We start from the raw sequence: 22,096 nt of genomic DNA on the forward strand, positions 1-22,096 counted from the left end.
TACTTACGCAACCTCTGAGCTCAAGCTTTTAATAACTAATGCCTTTCTCTGTTTTAAGCATTAATCACCTGTTTTAACAGTGTTTTAGGTTTCTGTATTTCTATGTACTTTATTATTATTATACATCACCTCAAACTCTCATTGAGTGGCGGGGTGAGCCAAAAACATTCTAAATAAACGAACAATCTCAGTTTTACTAATTCTGTAATTTCCTATGTCTAGGACACTAAGAGGGAGGGGGATTTAGTAAATGTTCCTTCCATTTTTTGTGCTGCATTGACCACATTATTCAATCATTCCTTTATTACACATACAACTGTTTTAATTGTGATATTATTTGTTGCTTTAAAATGGATATGAATCTTATCTTCAGTACCACCTAGTTTGCCTTTTGCCCCACCTACCTTTGGAATGTAGCCCCTGAGACCCTTCTGCAACTGGAATTATGCTCTCAGGTTGATAAAGGTTTGCCGCTCCTTGTTTAAATGAACAACTGTAACAAACCACAGTTGGTTGAAAACTTAAGCAAATGATCTCTCCCGGGCAGCCACCTCAGAGGACAAGGAAGACTCATTCATGTAGCATTGAACTATAGTTTAGAGTTATGTCGGAATGCAGCCAATGGCACATAGTGGTTTGCTGCAAACTAGAAAAAGCAGTTTCTAGTCTTCTCCCCTTGTATGCAAAGGCGGGGTAAAGAGGAAGAGAAAGGTGTGAGCCTGAGGTTTTTATATTTTTATATGTCTAAATCAGGCCAGAGTGTTCACTCATTTAGTACTTTCTTGATCAAACTTATATGAGACGTGTATTTAATTGTTTGTATGTTAGCTGAATTTTTTAAAAAATGTCTAATTTTCATTAACAAAAATAGTAAGCTTCTAATACCTTTCATTCGGACAAGGATTTTCTGGCCTTGGGTAAATGGGTAATTATTTTGGTTGCATCCATCAATTTTCCTTAAATTACAAATGTTGTTTTGGATGCGTAATTATTGGCCTTGAATCTTCAATTTAAAAAATGAAGGTTGGTATCCAGTGGTGTAATTCTACTAGTTCAAAACTTCTACAATTTGTAGAAACTCCATTTTCATCCTTGCGCAAGTGTCAAATCGAATACTTTGATTCCGCTTGCACAAGGCACTGCAGAACACAAGGCGCTCCGCAGCTCATTACAACTTCATCAGGCGAGATGTTGTTGCTTGCGTTAGCTGTGCATAGTTGTCCCGCTAGCAGTTGCGCAACCACTAGTGGAACAATGTCAAGTCTTGTAATTTTTTGCTAGTGGAACATTGGATATAATCTGAAATGTATCAACACAATCAAAATACGCACAATTTCAAGACATTTCCTAGTATTTTATAACTCGTGAGAGTATATTGCAGGAAAAATGGGGACAAATCCACAAGCCTTATGAAATGAATTAATATTCTGGTAAGATTCCAGTGAGAAGCATATTTTAATAATGTAGGTGACAAGGATAAAAGGGGATGATGGACTACAACAGTTCCAGGTGCACCTTTGCATGTAAGTTTTTATAAATCTGCATGTAAGTTTTATAAATTTTATAATACCAAAATGGTATTATAATTTATGGTATATAATATATTAATTAAGGACACAATCCTACTGGATCCGCCCTTGATACTTGTAAGCCTCCAAACTTGGAGGCTTACGAGTATCCCAAACAGAGTTGTAGGCGCTCTGCGCCCCTTGCTCTACAGTTTAGCTAGACAGCTGTTTTTGGCCATCTAGCTGAGGCATCAGGGACAGGAAGGGAAGAAGGCTGAGGAGGGCTGGGGATGCCCCCTTTCCCTCCTCTCCAAGCTTACATTTGTGGGCTCAGAGAGGCAGCCTGAAAGGTTCTCTCTGCACGAGCTGCAAAGCGGAGGGGGAGGGGCAGGGAGTTCAGGCACCTGGGTTCAAGGTCAAAGGGCTGTCTCCGGCCTTGGATCCAGGAATCCGAAAAATCCTATGGGCCCCAGATACTGTCTAGGGTCCATAGGATTACTCTCTAAATGTATTTATTCACAGTATTTGTATACTGCTTTTCAACCATAATGGTTCGTAATTTAACAACATACGTATATGCAAGCAGACATAATCCATTAGGGGAGAATAATTCTTATAATAATTAGGGTGCTTGTATGTATGTATGTATGTATGTAATAGATTAATATACCACTGAACATTTTTAAAAATATCTCTAAGCAGTTGGGATATACTGGGTTGGGAAACCTAACTAAAGTGATATTGAAATGTATTGGCTGTGAAAACTATTTGTTGTATACAGTAGTGTAGTGGCAAATTCAGAAGTGCAGGGTCCCTTCGTGACAGTCACAGCCACGCCCCCTCACAAGATTACCTTGTAAGATATACAGCCTTCAACTGAGATCCAAAAACAGCACAGCTGAGAGTAAGGCAGGGGTATTTCAATTGGACGTCTGAGAAAAAATGCAGGGGTGTTAATCTTTTTCACCCCCTACTCAAACACAAAATTTTAGGTTTTCAAAATATGAAACTCTATGGAAGCTTCACCCTCTCAACTCAGCCTTCATGGACAGATCCCTTCTCATTTAAACAGCCCCCTTGCACACTCCCTTAGTGCCCCAACATTACACATTAGCCTTCCCTAAACTCCTTCATTATATCTACCCCCTCCAACAGAAACATCCACACACCCAGCTGTATTGAACCACACATACACACACACACACACACACATGCACGCACGCACGCACGCACGCACACACCTTCTTTCTCCTCTCAGGCAAATGATTTTTTTCTGTTTCCCTCCCCTCCACCAGGGTCTTTTTGCCCAGAAACATGTCAACCTTGTACCAAAAAGTGTAGCTGACAGAGCAGGTTGCATTTGGCAGTTCTGCCTACTGTAGAAATGAATGTTCAAGAATTAACAGTGCAATCCAATGGGTCTTTTTTTCAAATTAAATTTAGAGAACTTGGGAAGGCAGCTAAGGCTGCAGTCCTATTCACATTTACCTGGGAGAAAGCCCAACTGCCAATTGAACATAGTGGGACTGACTTCTGAGTAAACATGCATAGGATTGTGTGATAAATGCTAAAAACTGGCAGAAACCAGCCACCTGCCCTGCATCGTAAGTCAACCCCCCCACTGCCGCTGTGGCCAGCAGCAGCAGCCCTGAATGGGTGGCTGGTGTTGCAGGAGGCAAGGGCAGTGCTGGGGGCGCAGCACGGAGCAGGGACGGGCAGAGAAGCCAAGAGCTGAGGAGGAGAAGGGGGGGGCAAAGGAGGCTGCAGAGCTCCCTCAGGCTCCCTCTCTCGCTCGCTCCCTTTGTCTGGCCGGCTCTGCGTAGTAGACGAGAGGCAGCCAAGAGGCAGCTGCCCGCACTCCCTCTGCTCCCTCCTCCTTCCCTAGCAGACTGCGACCCAGCTTGGGGCTGGCTTCAAAAAAAGTGCCAGAGCGAAGCCCCGGCACGACCCCCCACCACTACACTGCTGTTTGTATAAGTTATCGCAGTGGTTATTGTATTCTGTGTTTTCCCTCTTTATGCCCATTGTTCAATTTTATGGATGAGTTCACAACATCCCATTATGGTACTTTTGTAACTGTTTTGTTGATTTTTTAAAAGTATTTAAACATTCATAATAAAAGATATTTTAAAAAGGCAATGAACTGTATTACTGAAGTAGCGCAAAGATGTCATAATATAGTGTCAGATAAAATATCCTGTCTGCCTCTATTACGTCTAGACTATGAAAGATGAAGGAGAAACTACCCTTGCATTGCAGGTGCACAGTGCTTCAACTGCAGTGACAATTAAGACTAAATGTTACAGAAAAATTAGTCTAAAGTAGAGGTGAGTCTTTTTAATTTCATTTTTGCTTTATTAATTGCCAAAAAGCACTTCTGCTTTTCAGTGTACTTTTGACTGCCCTCTCAAAATTGCATCTATTTTTTAACCAAGATTCTGGATGCTAGAAGTAAATATGCAAAAACCTCAAAGTGCTGGTTCTTACAGCAATTAGTTTGGGGTGCTGAACGCTTCCCTAGAAACTGCTTCTCCTCCTAGAATTTTCTCCCAAGATTTGTTTACTTTCCTTGCAGGAAGAAAATTAATTGGAGAGGGGAAATAGCCACCCCTACTATACTTCAAATCACTCCCCTTCCTCTGCTTTGCAGGGATTCAGTGATGCTGCCATCACATCTACTTTGGCTATGAAGAGAGAAGGATGGAAGCAGAAAGGGTTAGGGAAAAACAGGCATTTGGTGCCTTATGGAGCCGGTATTATTTATTGTTTCTTGTTGTTGTGTTAAGTGGACTTGTATCCTACTTTTTGACTGAAATCCTCAAAGCAGCACACAATTTTCAAGTGCACTGAATATATTAATAGCTAAACCAATCCAAGTGAAGCAGGAGCAAGGGCCTGATGTTGTCTTAGACCGTCTCCCTCTTTCTCCTGGATTCCTTCCCTCAGGGCAGCTCTTGCTAGATGCCCCTGTCATGTTGGAGGGGTCAGTCCATAGGTGCTATTAAGCCATAGACCATGCGGTGCTCAGCTTGAGGCCATCCACTCCAATGCTCACAGGCCCCTGCTTATGTATAAAACATAAGGACCCATCCGTCATTCACTCATTCATTCTCTCTCTCTCTCTCTCACACACACACACACACTTCATAAATAAGTCTTTTTTCAAGAAGCCTTCCCTTTCAGCAAGAAAGGAGAGTCTCATAGCTGACATGCCTTAAAATAGACTGGAATCGGTCATGTGCTATTTTTACACCACTTGCCAGTAATATCGTTTCATTGCAAGGTGCTGTAAATGTAAGTCTGCCATTTTGTTTAAGCAGCACATATAATGTGCACAGTAGGCTAGCAACTATCCGCTAGATATTTGTTGGTCTTTCTGAGAACCAATTGCTTTTTCTCCTCCATAGGACTATGTGGCTGAAACTGGTTTTAATTCCTTGAAATTTTATATCTACATTACATATTAAAATATGCTTCTCCACACGCTCATTGAAATGCCGCAACTGGATGCCTTAATGTAACTGCGCTACTTAGCTTGCTCAGCAATTCTGTGGTTTATATTTCACAACATTTTTAGCTGCCTAAGAAGCAAGGACAAGATCTCTACATCCAGTCCGACTTCCTGCCTCTGTGCAGTTATCAGTTTGGATTTTGGCAGAATATGTAGCCTAGTCTCCTTCCTTCCTCCTGCCTCCTCTCGCATAATTAGCTGATAATTGTTGTTGTTCAAGGAGCATCAGGCAAGAATGAACAGCAGAGGCAGCTCTAGCAGGCAAAACAGAAGATCCTTTCTCCTTAAGTGAGCTAGCTGAAAACAGGTGACTAAAATAGCTGGAATTAAATTAATTGGCTCATTTTAGATTCATTTCATCCACTTCTGTGGTTGCCAGATACTTCTTATTTTAAAACAGAAATTAATGGATAAACCTTGTTTTACCATAGCTGCACAGAAGATAATGGTTGCCCCTGATTTCAGATATGCCATCTTCAAATGCAATCAAAACATCTTCAAAGTAAATTCCACTGAAATCAATGGGCCTACTTCCAAATGGAAAGAATATGGTTTTTGTTGTAATAGCAATGCAGCATCACTTATCTTTGTTACTGTTTTAATGTAGCAACTGTACTCAAAGGAATATGAAGCTAATTTTTGCAGTCCTCAGAACTAAGTAAAGACAGAATCTTCTATACTTCACACACGATTTAGCTTATAATGTGTCATAAACAAAGACCAGAGGAAATCAGGATGCGATGGGGTGTCCCTGGACATCCCCTGTACTGTGGGGGATCTCCAGGGACACCCCTCCTTCCAAAACGCCCAACTCCAAAGAAAGATCCTTTAGAGCGAGGCATTTGGGCATGGCTGTCTCTCTGAAGAGCTTTCCCAGGCAATGCTGCTCTTCAGAAAGCTCAACCGCCTGCTGGCCCATTCTGAGAGGATCCGCAGAGCTGGCACTGGCAGTGGCAACAGCAGAGGGAGGGAGTGCGGTGGCAGGTTCTCCTGGCAGTGGTGGGGACAGCAAACAATTCACCACTCCTCCCACTCCACCACCTGAGGCAGGGCTTCATTCCGCTTCACAGGAGGGCCAACCCAGGCTCAAGCAGTGATGTAGCTAAAGTTATTCCTCACTTTTATGAGGGAGGCAGATGACCAGAAAACTCTACAAAACAAATTTCCCCTCTTTCAGCAGTTTCTTTTCACAGCTTTTCACCCCCATATTCATGGTAGCATTCACTGTTAAGGTGAGGGGTATAAATACTAGTGATGGGCAAATTTACCCTGAGTGGATTTGTTATTTATTCAGAAAGTAACAAATTCATCCATGTGAGCTCGGGTGAGTGTTCTCCTTTAATATGAAATTGCATTCCATGCACACAAGTTTTTGTGCATGTGCAATATCAAGGTGCATCTTGGGAGCTGTAGTTTGGAAGCGCAGTGTGGCATGACATCACACATCACCACGTTACGTGCCCCCTTTCTGATTGCTTGTTTTCACGTGGCCTGCCTGGGTGATGATGCCATGTGATGTTTACTGACTGTCACCGATTGCCAATATGAAGATAGACCCTCAGAGTCCTCCTCTGCAGAGCCACAGTAGCAGTAGCGGCAACGAGAAGGGGAGCAGCTAATGAGACTGCTTCACATACGTTTGGGGGTGGGGGGGCTATGTAGTAGGATGACTGAAAATTTATGGAGGAATCTATGTACTACTTTACTGCTTTTTCTTCTCATCCATGTAGGAACAAATGATACCGCCAAGCGGAGCTACGAAGAGATCACGTCAGACTTTGAAGGTCTGGGAAGGAAACTCAAGAACTTTGGGGCCCAGAGAGTTTTCTCATCCATCCTTCCAGTAGATAGAAGAGGGATAGAAAGGGAACGAAAAATACTCCGGGTGAATGACTGGCTACGAAGGTGGTGCCGATGAGAGAGATTTGGATTCTGGGACCACGGGCTATACTTCCTGGAAGATGGGCTATTGGCAAGGGATGGATTGCACCTCACAAAGGCTGGGAAGAATGTGTTTGGCCACAGCATGAAGAACTTCATCAGGAGGGCTTTAAACTGAATCCTACGGGGAAGGGAGATGTAAAGTTGGGGGTAACAGTGGACGAAGGCTCATGCACCACAACGGAGAGAACAGCTCTAATAGAGCCCAATAATAGTGTTCACAAACATGTAGGAAGAAAGCCAGACTATGAAGCACATGATCTTCGATGTCTATATACTAATGCCCAGAGTATGGGAAACAAACAGAACGAACTTGAACTCTTCATACAAGAGGGAAATTATGACTTGATAGGTGTGAGACTTGGTGGGATGACTCTCATGACTGGAATACTGCAATTGAAGGATATAACTTGTTCAAAAAGAACAGGAGGAACAGAAAGGGAGGTGGGGTTGCACTGTATGTGAAAAATATATATCTCTGCACAGAAATACAGGAGGATGAGCTTGGTAGCCCCATCGAGAGCATCTGGATCAAAATAAATGGAGCAATGAATAAAAGGAACCTGGTGGTCGGAGTCTACTACCGGCCACCCAGTCAAGGAGAAGACGAGGATGAAACTTTTGAAAAGCAAACAACCAATGTTTCAAGGAAGCATGATGTAGTAGTAATGGGGGACTTCAATTTCCCCGATATTTGTTGGGAGACAAACTCTGCAAAACATGGCCCCTCCAGGAAATTCCTGACTTGTGTGGCGGATAACTTCCTCCTACAGAAAGTAGAGGAAGGAACTAGAGGATTGGCTATCCTTGACTTGATCCTAACCAACAGAGATGACTTAGTGGATAAAGTAACAGTTACGGGAACTCTGGGGGAAAGCGACCATGTTATACTTGAGTTCTTATTTCTAAGGGAAGCAAAAGCCGAGTATAGCCAACACATATATCAATCCCTGGGAAAATTCTGGAGCAGATGATAAAGCAATCCATCTGTAAGCACCTTGAAAACAATGCAGTGATTACTCGAAGCCAACATGGATTTGTCAAGAACAAATCCTGCCAGACAAATCTGATCTCATTTTTTGATCAAGTAACCTCCCTTGTGGACTGTGGGAATGCTGTGGACATCATATACCTTGACTTCAGCAAAGCTTTTGACAAAGTGCCCCATAATATCCTGATGAGCAAACTAGCTCAAAGTGGACTAGATGAAACAACGATCCGGTGGATCCACAGTTGGCTACAGAATCGGACTCAAAGAGTCCTTATTAATGGGATCTTCTCAAACTGGGGAGAAGTAACGAGTGGGGTACCGCAGGGCTCAGTCCTGGGCCCAGTGCTCTTCAACATTTTTATTAATGACTTGGAGGAGGAGGTACAGGGAATGCTGATCAGATTTGCAGATGACAGAAAACTGGGCGGGATAGCTAATACTTTGGAAGACAGAAACAAAATTCAAAGTGACCTTGATAGACTGGAGCACTGGGCAGAAAACAGCAGAATGACATTTAATAGGGATAAATGCCAAGTTCTGCACCTAGGAAAAAGAAACCAAATGCACAGTTACAAGATGGGGGATACGTGGCTCAACAACACTACAAGCGAGAAAGATCTTGGAATTGTTGTCGATCACAAGCTGAAGATGAGGCAACAATGTGATGTGGCTGCAAAAAAGGCGAATGCTCTTTTGGGCTGCATTAATAGAAGATTTGGAATCTTCCAAATCCCGGGAAATACTAGTTCCCTTCTACTCAGCACTGGTTAGGCCTCATCTGGAGTTCTGTGTCCAGTTCTGGGCACCACATTTTAAGAAGGATGCAGACAAACTGGAGAGGATTCAGAGGAGGGCAACGAAGATGATCAGGGGACTGGAAACAAAGCCCTATGAAGAGAGACTGAAAGAACTGGGCATGTTTAGCCTTGAGAAGGGAAGACTGAGGGGAGATATGATAGCGCTCTTCAAGTACTTGAAAGGTTGTCACAGAGAGGAAGGCCAGCATCTCTTCTCGATCATCCCAGAGTGCAGGACACGGAATAATGGGCTCAAGTTACAGGAAGCCGGATTCCGGCTGAACATCAGGAAAAATGTCCTGACTGTTAAAGCAATACTACAATGGAATCAATTCCCTAGGGTTCTAGTGTGCTCTCCCACACTGGAGGCATTCAAGACAAGGCTGAACAGCCATCTGTTGGGGATGCTCTGACTTGGATTCCTGCATTGAGCAGGGGGTTGGACTTGATGACCTTGCAGGCCCCTTCCAAGCCTACTATTCTATGATTCTATGAACCCTCCCTTCAGCAGCCATTGAACTCAAATCCCTTTCTCACAGATACATGCTCTGTCTACCATACAGCAGGAAATATGGTTAAGATTTTTTTTTTTAATTAAAAGAAGTTTTAAACAGGAGGCTGGTATGAAGCATCAGGGTTGAGATGTTCTTCCATCAAGGGTGAGCTATTCTACCTCACCTTCATCTATATCCCCTTCTCCTTGGTACTATCATTTAGACACCAGGAAAAAAAAATTGTTTGCTTCCCAGGTTTTTAAGAACTGCGAATGTTAGCATTTTTAATTTAGAGCAGCTTAATTTTACTCTCTATTTGAATGAGCTCTTGCTTTTTTAGTTTGTTGCATTAGTTTGCAGTAGTAGTAGTGGTAGTGGTAGTGGTAGTAAAACTGCACTTTTGTTTTAGTACTTCATACAGCTGGGAGGAGGAGTTTGGAATGTTTTACTTTTGCTTCCCTTAATCACAACAAGCTGTGATTAACACTAACTATGGTTAATGTCCAACAAGCCAATTTCAAGCCATAGCTTTAAAAGCTGGCTTATTGATTCTAATTATAGTTAATCTTAAGCACAGCTCCAATTCGGATCACACAGGAAGCTATGGTTAACTGAAAGTAAACTATTCTGTGCAGCCATACAGGAGGAAGAGACGGGAGGGGGAGCATGTGAGCCCAGGATAAGTCTAGGCTCATTCATGTTGCACTAAATCATGGCTTAGTGTGATGACCAAACCCAGCCAAAATTGCTGTTTGATATTTCATGATGTTTGGATAATAGATTTGCTTTATATCTGTGCAGTTAGGGGTCCAATCCTTTCCCTGCATCTTTGATTTTCCTATGGCAAATCAAGACATACACAAAAACAAGGTAGCGTGAAAAAAACCACATACAACATAAGGAAGGCCTGCTCTAAGAACTGGAATAATAAAGAGAATATACAGCCCCTAAAAAAGTGCCAAGCAGTCTTCCACATTGCTTTATGTTATCATAACCTTCACTTGGCTTCACATCTTTTGATCTATTCTGCTTAGATATAAAAATGATAATAGAAATCTACAAGACAAACACTTCACACTCTTGCTATTTATAGGGATGCTTAAAAGTATCCAAATTAATGAGTATTGCTGACATTCTTGGCTGGATTCCTGTTCTGTTTATATTTCTGTGACTCAGAATCCTTAAAACCTGAGGCTATGCTGTACGTGAGCAAATTCCAGTATGTGTAATAGGCAATAACAAAAATAAAAATAAAAAATGCAACTATGGAAAAAAGCCATGCTGGCTAGCTGAATAACTACCCAGCCAAAGTTAAGAATTCTTCAGTCCCATTAATTAAATGGTACATGGTAGTGCACATTATTAGCTTTCCTACTGTGATCAATGGAACTTAAAAGTCCTTAACTTTGGTTGCATTATGCCCTCTGGTTTTGATGTCCACCTGTATGTCTAATGGATTAACATCCATTATGCACAAATGTATGTAATGGAATTCAAAGTGACATTAAAAAAACAGCTTGGGAGATCTGAAGTACAGAAGCAGAAAAGGTCTGTGCAACACTTTGTCTGCTGGTGCTCTATTCAAAATCACACAACCTTTCGAAAGGCTTTCCCCTGCTCTGTTCAACATGCAGGAAAACATGCATTTTGAACCTGGTGGCGGCGGCGGCGGGGGGATGCAGCAACCCTCCCTCCATTTGTCCTCTGTCCAAAATCACTGCCCTCCCACACCAGTGTGTATGTGTGTGTGTGTGTGTGTGTGTGTGTGTATTGTAATGACAGCAGGGCTCCATTACATGCACTTGCATGTAACATGTGGTTAGCCTCTTTATTTTCTGAGCAAAGTGTAGCAGCCAATGGTGGTGCAGCACTAGCGCTTATGACGCTGGTTTATGTTAGCACAATATAATTAGTGCTAGCGCTGTACCACCATTGGGTATTACCAAATTTATTTTAACTTTCTTTGTTTATACTGAAATTTCTATCCCACCTTCTAGTGCCTATGCATAATTCAGGGCACCATACAACATAAAAATACTAGAGAAGCCGGCACCACAGATGAAACACAACCTTTAAATAAAACATCAGGGACTTAGCAATGCAAAAGCCTGCTAAAATAAAAATGTCTTCACCAACCAGCAAAAGACAACCACAGGAGGTGGTTTCATAATATTGATGTAGCCGCAGACAAGGCCTTATCCCTTGCCACCATGAGCCGTGCCTCCATCCCCTAGGCAGGACACAGAGAAAGGCAGGACACCTCTCCTTCTGATCTTAGGGAGCAGGCAGGTTGGTACAAGAGGAGCTGATCCCTCAGGTATCCTGGATCCAAGCCATTTAGGCTTTGAAGGTAATCACCAAACTTTGAATGAAGTCCAGAAGCAAATTGACAGCCAGTGCAGATGTTGCAGGATAGGTTAACACAGTCCCCTGAGCACGCACCCACTTACATATTTGTCATGGCATTCTGGACCAACTGCAGCTTCCAAAGCTAGGCCCATGTAGAGTGCATTGAAGCAATCCAGGCTTGATGTACGATTAGAACTTGGACTTGTTAATCCCAGGAAAGAAAGTGTCCACATAATTTATAATGTGACTTTAATGTGTATGTTGACTTGCAATTCTACCATCTTCCCACTGCTCCAAGATTACTTTTACTTTAAGTGCCAAGCATATTGTCTAAAGCAGCCTTCCCCAGCATGGTGCCCTCCAAATGGTTTGGACTATACCTCCCTTAATCCCTAACAGTAAGTCATGTTGGCTGGGGTTGATGGGAACTTAAGTCCAAAGGGCACCAGGTTGAGAAAGGCTGGCCTAGAAAAAAGCATCTTACCTTTAAGGAGCCATTTCCACATTAACCTGTGCTCTAAGAACCCTAGTACATCTGCCACGAGCCTCTTGTGTGCCGCGAACCTCCTGTGTGTTCCAGAGCATGTTTTCCAGTGCACATTCAGTTCATATTGGACTCACCATCACCCCATATCAACTGGCACATCCTGAAACAAGAGTGGGGGAACCTTGGCCCTCCAGTTGTTGATGGTCTACAACTCCCATAATCTCTACCCATTGGTCATGTTGGCTGGAGCTGATCAGAGGGCTGCAGGTTCCCACCCTTACTCTAGAACATACCAAATACTCTGTGGCTCCTCTGCAGAGCGAAATCATTAATGTTTGGCGCGCTGTTTCCCTGGGAAGCTTCTCCACTATTACTGATCTGCTCATTTAGGAATCCTTGATAACCTTCCACAGAATCCCAGGATTCTCAGCAACTCAGTTTGAAAAAACACTGGTCTTGAAGAAATATATGCCTCTCTTTTACCCCAGACACAAGGAGTACCCCCACCTCCATTATATAACCATGATCTCCCCCTTTGTTGTGACATGGGTTTACAGTTCAAAGGAGAGAATGCATAGATCCATTAAAATGGAAGCCACCTCTCATTCAGAAGATTACCTCATCAATCACTGCAAACAGTCCTTCTCATAAAAGTATAAAATGCTCTTCCTTAAGGCAGCTTCTTAAGGCAACTTATGTCAAATCTTAAATCACACACACTAGAATCATAAACTATTTTCCTCCTAGTTGCATCATGCATAAAATCACAAGGTCCAAAATTCCCCCCTCAGACACAGCCAGATTCACTGTTTATGCATGTGGTTAGAACACAACATACAGTCCCCCATCACTGCAGCAGTTGCTTGAAGCTAGAATTTTCTCTGCTTCATTCTTTAAGAACATTGTTTTCTCATTAGCTTCATAATGCTAGGATTTATTTTTCCTGATCGTGGATTCTTTAAATGTCCGAACCCACACCAGGCAACAGTCCATGATTTATTTTGGGGGCAACAAACCTTGATTTGAAGGTAGTTTGCTTTCAGTGTGATTTGTCATGATGTCTGAATCTGGAATCCTGGCTTGTTCCTGCTTTGTTTTCTTGCCCTGCCCAAGACTCTCACCAGTCCACAGAGATGCAAGGCAAAAGCAGCTAAAATTGGAACTGTTCTTCAGGCTAACTATTTTCATTTGCTTCTTTCCTCATTCTTCTGGCAACCTTCTTTTTTCCACACCTTACTTCTCCCTGAGCACAATGCAGTAATAGGGTCTGACCTCCAAATGCCAAACCACATATTTGCCCCCATAGTGCACAACAAAATACCCCATTTTACAGAAGGGAAACTGGTGATGATCAGAAAAATACACAGGCAAAACACACACAGACCTAAAAAACACCCAAACAACCCACAATCACCACCACCCAACCCCCCCCAACATATACACAGCCTATTAAACAAAACAAAAAAACGCACACAGGCAAAACACCCCCATAAATACCAAACATCCCCACAAATGCACACCCCACAAAATAACCCAACCCCCACAAACACACAAGCAAAATAGACAGTCCAAAACAAGCACACCTGCCACAAACAAATCCCAGAAAAAACAAAATCCCACCAGCACACAGACAACACGTGCCCCCCGCCACACACTCACAAATAGGCCAAACACCTATGCCATCATCATCATCCAGCAAAACAGTCCTTTACTACTGCTAGGGAGTTTAGGATTCTTTCTGGCTGCTGGCAGAAGAGGCAGAGGGAAAACAAATCAGGCATTGACTGAACGGTATGTGATTACTTTGCTCATCTGCAAGGCTGACTTGTTCAAATGATGGTTAAAACAAATCTTGGTTTAGTGTTATGTGCAAATGCAGGTAAACATGAGAAAGTGATCCTTCTAATTTACTCAGGGTTTGCAAAAATCAGTTCTACTTCAGTTAGTTGTTGCATAGTGTAATGTCCTTTACAATGTTGTGTATGAACAGGAATACACAATTTTCTTGACAAATGAATACTGTGGGGCTTTTTCTCACAAAACATATACAGCCAGTTTCTTAAAAAAATGTACCTTATGCAACAGTTTCTGATCCCCAAAGATCACTATTTTGCCCATCTCATTACATTACAGTCCCTAAATCAGGAATGGGGAAACACTGGCCTATGGGCCAGATGCAGCCTCTGGGGTTTCCCATCCCGCTGCAAGCTTCTTTAACGCCAATTAACCTTTCAATACCTTGCATGTTGAGCTGTTGCAGTGGGGCTTACTCCTGAGTAGACTTGCTTAGGATTGAGCTGTATTTTGTATGCTTGGTGGGAAAATGTCCAAATTGGTAAGAATTCTATCTGCCCCTGTCCACTCTTCTTTCTCTGTCTTGGGTCCTGCGCAGTTCCCTTAGACCTGCTTGCTGCTGTAATGCACTCTCCAAGCCAAATAAATGTTCAACATCCCTTCCTAAAAGAAAAGTGCTGACAAGCAACGTGCTGTTACTGTTCTGCGACCTGCCCCTTCCAGAAAAGAGGTTTCTGCTTGTTTGGGGGCTTGCCTCCAGAAGCACTACATCACGGCTGCCAGCAGTAGGAGTCACATGCACACCAGGGCTGGTGTTTAGATCCTGCCCTCTGTGACTTAGGGCAAAAACATTTTTTTAACAATCCTACTATGACCTTTTAGAGGATTATTATTATGTTTGCTCTTTAATTTCTTAATTGGAAATATTTAAGATTGTTTTACAATGGATGAAGTTGAATTTTTCTAAAGTATCCAACAAGGTATGAACTTTCTACTTGCTTTCATGTTAAGGTATATTTTAATCCATGGTATTTTTGAGCTTGCTTAGGAAAAAAAATATGCCAATTCTTTTCAGGTTCAGTGAAAATGGGGAGGAGCACAGAACAATTCATCCCAAGAATTAACACTGTGAAAGAGTGAACTTTATTTTAAAAATTTTAATTAAAAACAAATGTTAAAAGGAATTGATTTTCCCTCCTGAAGAAGCACTCTGTGGGGCAATAAGAGTCCAGACAGCTGAAGTAAGCAAGAGACAGTGCCAAAGATCACATTATTCAGATATGCATCCAAATCTACAGATTCCCAGAATTACAGAAATAAATTATGTCTTTGCTTGACTTAGAACATAACTTGATCTTTGAATCACCAGAAGTTGCAAAGCTTCTTTCAAGTTCTGTTCTGGAAGTTAAATAGAGCTAATCCATTGTCTGCGTTGTTTAAAAATGTGTTAAATAGAGATCAAGTGATAAGACTAGTAAATAGAAACTAAGGGTGCTTCCAGACAAGACTTTTATTGTACAAATCACCCAGCCTCATTCACAGAATTCTGGTGTCCAAATGACATCGTCCTCAACTTGTAACTCTCCCATGTTTTCCCACTGTTTCTTCCATCTTTTTTCTTTCCACAAAAAAACTGTTAAGGAAGAAAAGATGGAATAGTTGCATAGGGTCTTTTGTCTGATGGTGCTAGGAGCCCCCCCATCTAGAATTACCCTAAACTGCATGATGGCAAAAAGTTTCTAACCTCATTGCAGACCTCTATTCATTCTTAAAATGCTGGATGTATTTTTCTCCCTCCTGCTTCATAATCTGGAAAAGGCCATGCACTTGTTGCAGCAGAAGTAACATGAGGGTGGGGATTCCTTTAAGAATGGATTTTACCTTCTGAAATACAGTAATACTCCTGACTCTCTTTATAGAATCTGGATGTTCACTTCCATGAGGTCAGGCAAAGAGCATATGGTTCTTGAATACCTAAAGTTTGCCAAGTGATTATTTCAAGAAGCTTACTCACTTCCTTAGTTATCTGTTGTGGGTTTAAAAAAAAACACTGAAAATTTTAAAAGTATTTACGGAAACAAGCCAATACATCCTGGAAGCAAATCATTCAAGGCTCACGCAAGATAACTTGGCCACAACTCTTCTGAAAACTAACAGCAGCAATAAAGGAATGGAATTCAAGAGGCTTGAAACCCTTTGTGCATTTAACTGCGGCATGTTAAATAATTTGTAGTGATACTAAAAATCATGACCTTCTAATGCAGGAGGTAGAGAATGTGTGGCCCTCCATATGTTGTTGGACTGCAACTCCCATCAGCCCTAGCTCATCAGTGGCTTTGTGCTGTGTCACCACACAAACTTTTTAACCCACTCGTACAGAACGTACACACACAAGAAGCAAGCTTCAAAAAGAAGCACTTTTGATTCATTTTGGTACTGGCATGAGACTCCAATTTAATTTATCCATATGTTCTTACTATTAGTCACAACCCACAGTATTAGGACAACAATAAAGATTATGATGAAGAGGACCCAATACCAGGCATTCCCCTGGTGCTTTCAGGAGCTATTCTTATGGAATGGTGTGCCACGCACCTTATTTGCTATACCCAGCCTCCAGTTTGCACCAGGAGCCCGTCTTTCTGCTGGTTGGGGGGATAAGGACAGGGGTGAAGGGCACACTACACATCCTTCCACTGTGGTGACAGGTGGCTGCCTGGTGCAGCACTGGCCAGCCTCTCCCCTCCCCTCCCTGCCAATGAGGAGGCAGCTGGGAGGGAGGGGGCAGAGTTTTATTTAGGCAGCCAGAAAGGTAACTTCTTCTCTCTGGTCCATACATTGGGGATATGGGGCGGGCCCTTCAGGAACCCGGCCATTGAGTTTCTGGCTGGCCCAATCCTACCCACCCTCTCTGCTATCACATTATGTTGCCTTGGTTGTCTTAAACTATTGTTGTGATTGCTATGGACCCAGAGTTAGCCACCAGTTGTCAGGGCTGGGAAGGAATTTTATTCAGGACCGTAATTGACCAGTTTGGTCCTTGAGCTTTTGCCTTCCTGGTAGCAATTCTATTCAGTGTATATACTTGCTCTCCTGCCTCTGTATCTGGTAGTACACAGGTTGCCAGAAACAAAATCCTTTACAGAATGCCATGCCTTGCCTCTGTGAAGCACTAACGAACAAGAAATTGTGGCCTACATCTATCCCGGTCCAGTGTCCCCCACCCCTTGTCCCTGCCCTACTTCCATCTGTGGGCACAAAGAAGTATTATATTCAAGACTTATTCATTCACAGGACCATGCTCCATGTGGCTATTTGTCACAAGATAACTGCCCTAAACTCACTTAGGGCACAATCCTATGGCTGCTAGACAGTGGCTAGACGGCCATAGGATTGGTCGGTTCCCAGGAACCGACCTTGGAGCCCACGCTCTGAGGTCGGTTCCTGGAGAACCACCCTCCACCCCCTCCCATGCCGCCTTGTAGGCAGCACGGATCGGCCCCATGCTCGGAAGAGCAGCGCAGGGGAAATGGGGCGTTCCTGGGTGTGGGCTGGGGTGAGGAAGTCAGAAGTGCTGGTACGACACTTCCTATGTGTCATCCGGCCACCCCACCCTGTGCTCTGGGGTCCCGCAGCTAGATAACCAGAATCGGCTGTCTAGCTGTGACTGCAGGGCGGCTGGAGGGCGGAGGAGATGCACTCCTCACCAATCCTCCTGCCCTGCAGTGGAGGCGGCCGTCTCCTCCCATAGGACTGCTCTCTTAATTGAGATATAGTCAGTCATATAATTTAGCATTTAAAGTTTACTAGAGAAGGAGCAAAATCTTTAATGAGAGCAAATCCAATTTCCCAATATTTATAGGGAATTATGAATTAAACAAGAACATAATAATGCAATTTCCCCTTCCAATTCATCCTTCATTTGTTTTTGTAAGTAAGTTGCCAGTGATTCATGCCACAATCCTAAACAGGTTTATTTGAAAGCCCCTTGAAATCAGTAGGACTTCCAACTAAACGTGGTTAGGACTTGGGAGAAACATCACTAAGTTCAGTACGTACCCTTCAAGGTAAAACATGCGCACGCGCACACACACACACACATACACACACTCTAATACACACACCCTGATGAGATAATTCGGCCTTCAATCCTATATCCATTTAAGGTCAACACCAACACTTTGAACTTGGCTCGGAAACAGACTAAGAGCCAGTGCAGCTGACAAAGCACTGGCATCACATGATCATATCAATCATATTTTATTTTATTTTTCTAGAAGATTAGATATCTTGAATCATTTTTTATCCATTGTTCACTTTTTTGTGTGTGTTTTAAGGGGTCTTTAACCCACCAAATTGTCTTCTCCGACTAGCAGTAGTTCTCCAAGGTCTTAGCTTTCCCAGCCCTACTAATGAAGATCTGCTTTTTAACTAGAGAGGCCAGGGGTTGAAGCAGGAGCCATCTGTATTGCAAAAGCATATGCTCTGCCATGGAGCTATGCTAGTCGCAACCATATTCACACAAGGGTTGAACTCCAGTGAACTACTTCGGTGAACATACCATAGTACTACCACCAGTACACAGCACTGTTTCTTTGTTTAAACAACAGCTCTTTACTAAAATTCTACTTCCTTAACAAAGGAATTAACCTCTACAATTAAATAATGGTTAATCGTCTACATTAGGGATGGCTGATGGGCAAGCCATGGGCCAGACACAGCCCCCCAGAAGTAATTTTATTTGGCTCCTAGTGGCCTGACCAAACTTTACTCAAGGTATGGTATGTCATTTATAAAGGAAATAAACATGTATTCCGCTTTAAGAAACAGAGATATCTGACAGTTTAACATTACATCTCTTTTTGGCTTGTTTATGTAACATATGTGTCATTCTTAAATGTATGCATTTGCACAAAATGCAAATAATGTGCATTTTCTGCCCATCCCCAAACTGTCTGGAGATCAGAGTGGCCCCAGAGAATGCCTACTCCTAATTTGTATTAAAGTTCTAACACGAGCAAGAAGCTGAAACTTAAAACCATCTGTTGAATAATGTAGCCTAGCATGAAACTCATACATGAATAAAATACATGAGTGGCCTTGTATATTGTACATTTTAAAAAGCAGTTCAACACATACATTTTCTGAAACATGACCTAAGCAAGCTAACTGCTGTATCTCACATGTGGTTGGTTAGTTGATTTTTAACATAGAAATTGATATATCAAAGACTATCAAGAAACACAGGAATCAGCAGGTGATCAGGACTTTCTAGGATTTAGTCCAGACATTGCCTATAAGCAGAAGTTCATGTTTACTAGACACAATGTGGAGAGACAATGGAAGTTTCAGCATGGTAGGGAAACCATCCTTTAAATAAACAAAAAACCCTTGGTAAAACTAAAATATCTCAATGATTCGAAGAGAACCTTTGAGTAAAATATACAAAAAACCAAAGATAACCATTCTGGTTTCATGAGAAAAAAACATCCAAGATCCACAACTGGGCAATACATTTATTAGAAGCAACCAAATTTCCACAAAAATATGCAAGCTTTCAAGTTTTCCAGAACTCGTCATCAGGCTAGGTGATACAAAAAGCAGAGGATGGAGGACGAAGCAGAAAAGTAAAAAGAAATGGCCAGATGTTGGGGCCATGAGGTGTTTTCAGAAATGGAGATCAGTCATTGGTTCTCTATCCCAAAATGCACGGCTGGGTGTAATCTGATACTTGCGAATCCTACCACTGACTAATTCATTCAGACTGCAAATCTATATTTTGAGACTGGGTCTATTTAAACTGCAGACCTCATGGCTGAAACATCTGCAGTGTGCATGTGCACGCTCACACACAGAAAAGTCTATGTGTGTGCACGCTCGTAAGTGCACGCTCACCTGCATATGTGACCCCTCAACCACACATGGCCAAAAATGTTGTGCAGCCCTGTTATACACTGAGCTCTACTACCTGAAATTTTCCAAAGACCATAGGCCATTGCAAAAGTTATACCAATGGCTTCCCATTTCTATTTTGTTTTCTCTAAAGTATTTTCCGATAAATACTTTATAACTTCATAACATCTTATATATTAATGATCATGGTGGTCGGTTGCACACTGATTCAATATCCAATTACTCTTTCATTTGCAATTCACATTGAAGCTCAGATATGCACATCTAAGTCAGAAGATCTGCCTCATCATAGCCTCTACAAGCATTTAAGTTCCATAAATCCATTAAAATATAACGAGCAAAGAAAAGGTGATATATGTGTTTAGTTTAACTTTCAAACTGGACTATTCCAACTGTGGCTGCCATAGAGTATGTGGTTATGCAAGATTAAGCCAGAGTGTTTGCACTTCAACTTGAACATGCATCACGGCACATTGAACTATGACCAGTTTATCTAGTAGGATATATTGTTGCAATTTTTATTTATTTATTTCTATTTATTTATTAAATTTATTAATCGCCCATCTGGCTGGTCACCCAGCCACTCTGGGTGATGTACAAAGCATCTAATAAAACAGTTTAAAACAATAAAATTCTACAATAAAAACATTTTCTAAAATACCCTAACCCACCACAAATGCCTGCCTGAACAACCACGTTTTTAATACATGGCGGAAGCTCATTAAAGAGGGGGCATGGCGGAGTTTTCTGAAATATGAATGGCTTCAGTTCACTCAGATTTCCTGTGTAAAAAAAAACCCTTACGGTTTTTAAAAGTAAAAGCAAGACTTGGTTATGGTATTAAACTCCCAAATTTTGAATGCAATTTCTAACCTTCAATAAACTGTAGTCCTATGTCCCCGAGACAGTGTGTGTGTGTGTGTGGGGGGGGGATAGGATAGTTCAGTTTCCTGGCTCCAAGGTTAGAAACAGGAAACTGTACTCCCCTGCTCCTCCCACTGGTAGCTGGTGTGGAGACAACCACACCAGCTACCTCTCCGCACCTGGAAAATGGAGCGTGGAGACGGGGGTAAAGGGGCGTTCCCAGGGGCGGAGAGGGGAGCAGACCGGGGAAGCTGCAATAGGACATATCTTATGGCTGCCCCAGCCTTCTTCCCTCCCCTTCTGAGGCACCGCCACTAGATGGGTATAATCGTCCATCTAAGAGAAATGCAGGGTGGCTGGAGTGCAGAGGCGAGGATTGCCTCTGCTGTCCTCCCACCCTGCACCGGATACTTGGCAGCCTCCAAGTTCAAAGGCTTCCAGCAATCCACATAGAATTGCGCCCTAAATGTCCTTCAGGTTTTCCGCTCCTAGGGAACTCTGTGTGTCAAGACAAAACCATTATTTAATTTCAAATTGCTTGATTAAAAAGTCATTAGAAACATAGGATATGCACATCTAAAGAGTAGTTCTTCAGAACTTAAACCAAGTAACGGTTATGTTCCTTATTTTTTCATGTGGAAACATTTCTTTCCAATGCCAACATTAATCTTCATACCTCAACTCAGCCAAAAATTCTTGATCGACTCTATTCTAGTTCTAAGTCATCTCTGAACTTACTCTTGGATTGATGGATCTGGAAATAGGGCCAGTGCCAAGCATCTGCATCACTGGGCATCTGCTGAGGCTCACACCCCAGTTGGGAGCCCACTGCCAGTCGCCAGCCCTGCTGTTCGTCCTCCTTGTTAATGGAGGAAGAACCCCCCCACCCCTCTCTGGAAAATGGCGCTAACTGACCTCGGAGGATGTAGGGTGACTATATGTCCTACTTAACAGAGGACAGTCCTCTATTTAAAGGGCTGTCCAGTGCAAGTCCAGTTTCAAAATAAAGAATCAGAAGACGGGAGAGTAGGTTGAAGTTGTGTATCAACAATAAGCACCTGGAGAGCAGACTGAGCAGGCACACACGTCACTGCCATGCCCGGAGTGGAGGAGTCCTCCTCAGAGGAGGAGCTAGAGGCCCCAGAAGCCCATGATACCCCAGACCAGGGGCTGCCACCGGACCCACAGGAGCCTGAACCCTCCGGGGAAACGGCTGCAGGGCTATCCTTGTCAGGAGAGAGGGACTCTGCCTCTGAGGCAGAGGCTGAGCCACCCCCTGATGCCCAGGAGCATTGTCACCTCAAGCGACAGGCTAGCAGGGCTCCTGTGTGAAGGACTGCTCACCTCCAGAAAAGGTCTCCCCAAGAGAAAGGGACTCCTCAGGAGTGGGCTCTGGAAAAGGAGCTCTGATTGCTGCAGCTGAGCTCTGGGTGGAGTCTGGCTGGCT

The 22,096-nt window shown here is 42.8% G+C and overlaps 1 protein-coding gene across 7 annotated transcripts in view; it reads right to left on the reverse strand.

Moving 5' to 3' along the window:
- Positions 1-22,096, reverse strand: part of HECW2 (HECT, C2 and WW domain containing E3 ubiquitin protein ligase 2) — a 264,005-nt gene that overhangs the window by 148,510 nt on the left and 93,399 nt on the right. The window contains exon 1 of one of the 7 annotated variants that reach the window (XM_084816504.1): positions 2,362-2,389. The exons of the other annotated variants lie outside the window; for them this stretch is intronic. The gene's annotated coding sequence lies outside the window, so the exon portion shown is untranslated. Of the gene's footprint in view, positions 1-2,361; positions 2,390-22,096 lie in introns of those variants that run through there. 7 annotated transcript variants of the gene reach the window in all.

The sequence above is a fragment of the Heloderma suspectum genome, chromosome 1 (genome assembly GCF_057233095.1).
Source record: "Heloderma suspectum isolate Gila_16-S chromosome 1, 16-S_ref, whole genome shotgun sequence".
Taxonomy (NCBI): domain Eukaryota; kingdom Metazoa; phylum Chordata; class Lepidosauria; order Squamata; family Helodermatidae; genus Heloderma; species Heloderma suspectum.